This window comes from Oncorhynchus keta, chromosome 20, assembly GCF_023373465.1.
Source record: "Oncorhynchus keta strain PuntledgeMale-10-30-2019 chromosome 20, Oket_V2, whole genome shotgun sequence".
NCBI lineage: Eukaryota > Metazoa > Chordata > Actinopteri > Salmoniformes > Salmonidae > Oncorhynchus > Oncorhynchus keta.
The window spans coordinates 4821748-4827986 of NC_068440.1; positions in this window are offsets into that span (position 1 = coordinate 4821748).

A 6239-nucleotide genomic window follows, 5' to 3' on the forward strand; every position below is an offset into this window, starting at 1 on the left:
GTCAAAATTGTGTATATCGTAAAAATTAATGAAAACAAACAATATATGTTTTTACCTTAATTTTAGCAGTGTGTTTACGGTTAGGGTTTAAAATCTAATTTAAATAGATACATTTTCGAAATAGGCCTGGTTTATGACTGTAGGCCTTGCTATGCGGGATACTTGGGACGTCTATCAGGGATTCTACCCCATTGAAGTTGACATTTTGAGGGTTAGGGTTAAGGGTTAACCACTTGTATAATTTATTTGCATACACTGCAAAAAGACATATAAACCCACCAGACGCCACTATGGGTTTCTTCTTGTTTTGTTTTTGTTGTTTGTTTTTTGGGTTTCTTCACAGCACCCAATCCAAAAACAGATTTAATGCGTCACTCAGTTATGTATAGTGCAATGCTCTGCCACCAGAGGTTACTCAGGCAAAAGCAAGTTTAGATTTAAAAAACGTGATATTGTGCATGTGAACGTGTATGTAAAAGTGAGCCCGAGGGGTGGGTGACAATGAGGTACCAGAACAGCATTAAAAAAATCACTTTTATAATAAAGCATTTGCATGCATTATCATCGCTTTTGAGTACTGGCATTAGAGCAGTGGTGGGGCTGGTTGCAGAAGTTGCACAACATGGAGTACATTTGTTGTAGCCTAGAGTCTTGGAAAATTTGGCCTTTTATAAATGGATTTCATGCTCTTCTCCATCATTGTAGATGACTGGAGACTTTCACAGAATCATTTTAAGTGTTTTTTATTTAACCAGGAAGAGGAGCCACCTTCGGTAGGAGTCGTGACACCTTTAACAGAATGTGACTGGCAGAACGGGAGTTGTATGTGGAGGATGAGGGCTGCAGTAGATATCTCTTATAGGGGGAGTGAGGCCTAAGAGGGTTTTATAAATAAGCATCAACCAGTGGGTCTTGCAACGGGTATTTGAAATATTGCGAAAGGCCTGTTTTGGCTGCATGCTGTTCACTGACAGATTTGCCACATGTTCCCGACTGTAGGCATACCTTGTGATTTGGCTACACACAATCCACAGCTAAGCTATTTCTTTTAATTAGCCATTGATCCTCTGTGGCTAAATTATAGGCTTAGTCCTGGTGTAGTATTTGGGAATTATTTAATTTCTTTCTGAACAGACTGCAGAGCGCTGCAGAACCTCCAGCACACTTTCCACAACTATTATTCTATTAGGAAATCAATTATGAAGTGCAATGTTGGAGAGATGCGAGTTGCCGGCTCATGTCTATAACAGCACAGAGAGGGAGAGAGATCAAAGAAAGTGAATCTCATTTTAATTCTGTGAGAGATACCGGTGTGCTTCTCTCTCTCACCACAGCAATGGTTGGTCTATATAAGCAACAATGTTGCGCAAACCATAAACCTGGGATGGCCCAACATTCTTAGAATATCAGGAATGTTTTCACATTAGGTTTTTTAAGGGGCATGACAATGACAGAGGAATAAAAATTGAATTACAATGATTGATTTTATTAGGAGTTTTACATTGCAAACAGTGAAAATGATTGTTCATGCCACAAGATGTATGGGTTCAGGAATGAAAGAGTACCAAACTGAGAGGTGCCACGGCTCAAATTAATCACTGGCAATAGCTGATGGGGATCTTAATAAACTCAACTAAACCAGCATACCAGCATAACCTGGTCACCGGCATCACCAGCTTGACCAGCTAGTCGGCCATCCTAACCAGCTAGACCATGCTGGTCAGACCAGCTTGACCAGCTACACCATTCTGGTCAACCACCATAACTAGCTAGACCATGCTGTAACCAGCTAGACCATATGCTGGTCAGACCAGCTTGACCAGCATCTGACCAATGCGGTTTGTGTCTGAACATTCAGAGAGCTCTACTTTCTCCTCCATCTCTGTTGCTAAGTGATCATTTACGCCTCCACATTGTTCTCTAGTTTATCCCTGATAGTTGTCAAAACCTATAAACATAGACATGGAAACACATTATCCTGAATGCTAATCAATAAAACTGTCTGGTAAATTCGCTGCACTGTTTTTCTTGTTTACAGTGAGTCATTTCAAAGGGAATTGTCGGAGGCGCTCTCTCTTGTTACATCACCAACATTTCGAGAATAAAGGCACTACCGTGGCAGCTGTTCAAAAACTTGGCAGAACTCTATACATATGGCTAATTTCTGCTGTTTTTTTAGCAAGGTTGGCCTTGGTTATATTTTTATATAAGCCTATTGCACATTTGTATTATTTTGTATTTTTTTTTACTTGACTTTATTTAACTAGGCAAGTCAGTTAAGAACGTAGTCTTATTTACAATGACGGCCTACCAAAAGGCAAAAGGACTCCTGCGGGGACGGTGGCATAGGACAAAACACACATCAAGACAAGAGAGACAACACAACACTTCATAAAGGGAGGCCTAAGATAACATAGCATGGCTGCAACACATGACAACACAGCATGGTAACAACACAACATGAAAACAACATGGTAGCAACACAACATGGCAGCAGTACAACATGGTACAAACATTATTGGGCACAGACAACAGCACAAAGGGCAAGAAGGTTGTGTCACGACTCCCACCGAAGGTGGCTCCCCTGCCTGTTCGGGCGGTGCTCGGTGGTCGTAGTCGCTGGTCTACTTGCCGCCGGTCTACTAGCCTTGGTCTATTTAAGCCTGTTTAGGCCCGTTTAGGTTTGTGCGGGATTATTTGTGTTCTCTTTCGGTTGTGGATGTGTTTTCATTGTTCTCCGGATCTTTTGCCCTGTGTTTGGGCTGGTCAGTGTTTATGCGCCCTGTATTTGGCGTGACCGTTTTGTGCCGGAGAAATAAATCTACAAATCACTGAACCCTCTGCTCTCTGCACCTGACTCCTACCCACCACTCCTAGTAACCCATGACAGGTAGAGACAACAATAGATCACACAAAGCAGCCACAGCTGTCAGTAAGTGTCTCCATGATTGAGTCTTTGAATGAAGAGATTGAGATAAAACTGTCCAGTTTGAGTGTTTGTTGCGCTCGTTCCAGTCACTAGCTGCAGCGAACTGAAAAGATGAGCGACCCAGGGATGTGTGTGCTTTGGGGACCTTTTGTAACGCACTTGGGCATAGTGGGTGCGGAGTCAGGCTTAGGAGGCAGAAGGTACAGAATAGTGCTTTATTTTACGCACAGGGAAAATCGTACACGCCAAGATACTGGGCGCACATACACGACAGCCCAAAACCAGGACCTAACAAGTCCGGAGAAAAACCACAAAACGACACTCACTACCACACATAAACACAGTGGGAAAAATAAGCCTGCACAAAGAGCAGGCGGGCCGGCTTAAATAGCCCCCCAAAAAAACCTAAACAAGAAACAGGTGTAACTAATAAGACAAAACCAACAGAAAAGGAAAAGGGATCGGTGGCAGCTAGTAGACCGGTGACTACGTCCGCCGAGCGCCACACAAACAGGAAGAGGAGCCACCTTCGGTAGGAGTCGTGACACCTTTAACAGAATGTGACTGGCAGAACGGGAGTTGTATGTGGAGGATGAGGGCTGCAGTAGATATCTCTTATAGGGGGAGTGAGGCCTAAGAGGGTTTTATAAATAAGCATCAACCAGTGGGTCTTGCAACGGGTATACAGAAGAGTATAGAGTGCAGTGATGTGTCCGATAAGGAGCATTGGTGACAAATCTGATGGCCGAATGGTAAAGAACATCTAGCCACTGGAGTGCACCCTTACCTGCCAATCCATAATCTAGCATGGGTAGGCTGGTCATCTGAATCAGGGTTAGTTTGGCAGCTGGGGTGAAAGAGGCGCGATTACGATAGAGGGAACCAAGTCTAGATTTAACTTTAGCTTACAACTTTGGTATGTGCTGAGAGAAGGACAGTGTACCGTCTAGTCATACTCCCAAGTACTTGTATGAGGTGACTACCTCAAGCTTTAAACCCTCAGAGGTAGTAATTACACCTGTGAGGAGAGGGGCATTCTTCTTACCAAACCACATGACCTTTGTTTTGGAGGTGTTCAGAAAAAGGTTAAGGGCAGAGAAAGCTTGTTGGACACTAAGAAAGCGTTGTTGTAGAGGATTTAACACAAATTCTGGGGAGGGTCCAGCTGAGTATAAGACTGTATAATCTGCATATAAGGAGGAGAGAGCATCCTACTGCCTGAGCAATGTTGTTGATATAAATCGAGAAGAGCATGGGGCCTAGGATCAAGACTTGGGGTACACCCTTGGTGACAGGCAGTGGCTGAGACAGCAGATGTTCTGACTTTATACACTGCACTCTTAGAGAGAGGTAATTAGCAAACCAGGCCAAGGACCCCTCAGAGACACCAATACTCCTTAGCCGGCCCAAAAGAATGGAATGATCTACCGTATCAAAAGCTTTGGCCAAGTCAATAAAAATAGCAGCACAACATTGCTTAGAATCAATGGCAACATCATTGAGGACCTTTAAGGTTGCAGTGATACATCCATAACCTGAGCGGAAACCAGATTGCATACCAGAGAGAATACTATAGACATCAAGAAAGTCAGTCAGTTGAATATGACAAGTTTTTCCAACACTTTTGATAAACAGGGCAAAATAGAAATAGCCTATAACAGTCAGGATCAGCTTGATCTCCCCTTTTAAATAAAGGACGCACAGTGGCTGCCTTCCAAGCAATGGGAACATCCCCAGAGAGGAGCGAAAGGTTAAAAAGGTCAGAGATAGGCTTGGCGATTATAGGGGCAGCAACATTAAAGAAGAAAGGGTCTAAACCATCTGACCCAGATGTTTTTGGGGGGTCAAGTTTAAGGAAGTCCTTTTGCATCTCGAACTCAGTGACCGCCTGCAGGGAGAAACTTTGTAGTGGGGCAGGGGAAAAAGAGGGAGGAGCATCGGGGCTAGTCACATTAGAAGTGGTGGGAGATGAGGAAATGTTGGACGGGCAAGGAGGCATGGCTGAGTCAAATAGGAATCCTGACTTAATGAAGTGGTGATTTATAAAGCTCAGCCATGTGCTTCATGTCAGTAACAACCACATCATCAACATTAAGGGACATGGGCAGCTGTGAGAAGGAGTGTTTATTCTCCAGGTCTTTAACTGTTTTCGAGAACTTCTTGGGGTTAGACCCACAGAGAGAGAACTGCCCCTTAAAGTAACTAACTTTGCCCTTCCGGATAGCCTGAGTGCACTCATTTGCCTGAACAAGAGCCAGTCAGCCTGAGTATGCGTGTGCCGAGCCTTTAGCTAAATGCAATTCTTGAGGTGGAGTAACTCTGCAAGATCACGGTCGAACCAGGGGCTGAACCTGTTTTTAATTCTCATTTTCTTTATGGGGGCGTGTTTGTTAACAATATCACTGAACATATAAAAAAATAAGGTCCAAGTGTCTTCAACAGAGAGGATCAAGCTGATTCTATTCCAATTTACAGAGGCCAGGTCATTTAATTTTACCTTTATTTTACTAGGCAAGTCATTTTCAATGGCGGCCTAGGAGACAGTGGGTTAACTGCCTGTTCAGGGGCAGAAAGACAGATTTGTACCTTGTCAGCTCGTTAAGAACAAATTCTTATTTTCAATGACGGCCTAGGAACAGTGGGTTAACTGCCTGTTCAGGGGCAGAACGACAGATTTGTACCTTGTCAGCTCGGGGCTTTGAACCTGCAACCTTTGGCTACTGGCCCAATGCTCTAACCACTAGGCTACCTGCCAACCTCACAATAATCATTGTGCCCTTGGTCCTTGTACCTCCAGTCTGGCATCAATCACTAAAAACAGATATGAGTTTACTCCATGACATGCAGCATCTAGTCTAGTGAACATTACAGAAAGAACACGGGACATAATGTGTATTACAGAAAGGGAAAATATATAAATATGCTAAACATTGTTAATCACTCTAAACTGAATATGAACTTTGTTCACCCTCAATATTACCATTACGATGATGATAAGTGACTGACACTAAGTATTACATTTGATTTACTCCTTCATACCCCAAGATGGCATTCTAGGCAGAGAACTGTAGTGCCGTGAAAGACTGGCCAACATGACTGTGTTGTGCCATAACACGGTCACACTGTTTACTGTAGCCTGGGTAATAAACCACTGAGACACCAAGTCAACATTTCATCTCAACTTTGCCCTCATCGAGTTCTTGAAATTATAGAGAGAACAATATGAAACTTCATTGTAATCTCAACACCAAGGTGGAATCCTTCACACTTTTATTACATGAGTCATCAGATTGTTGTCCCCAGACAATGT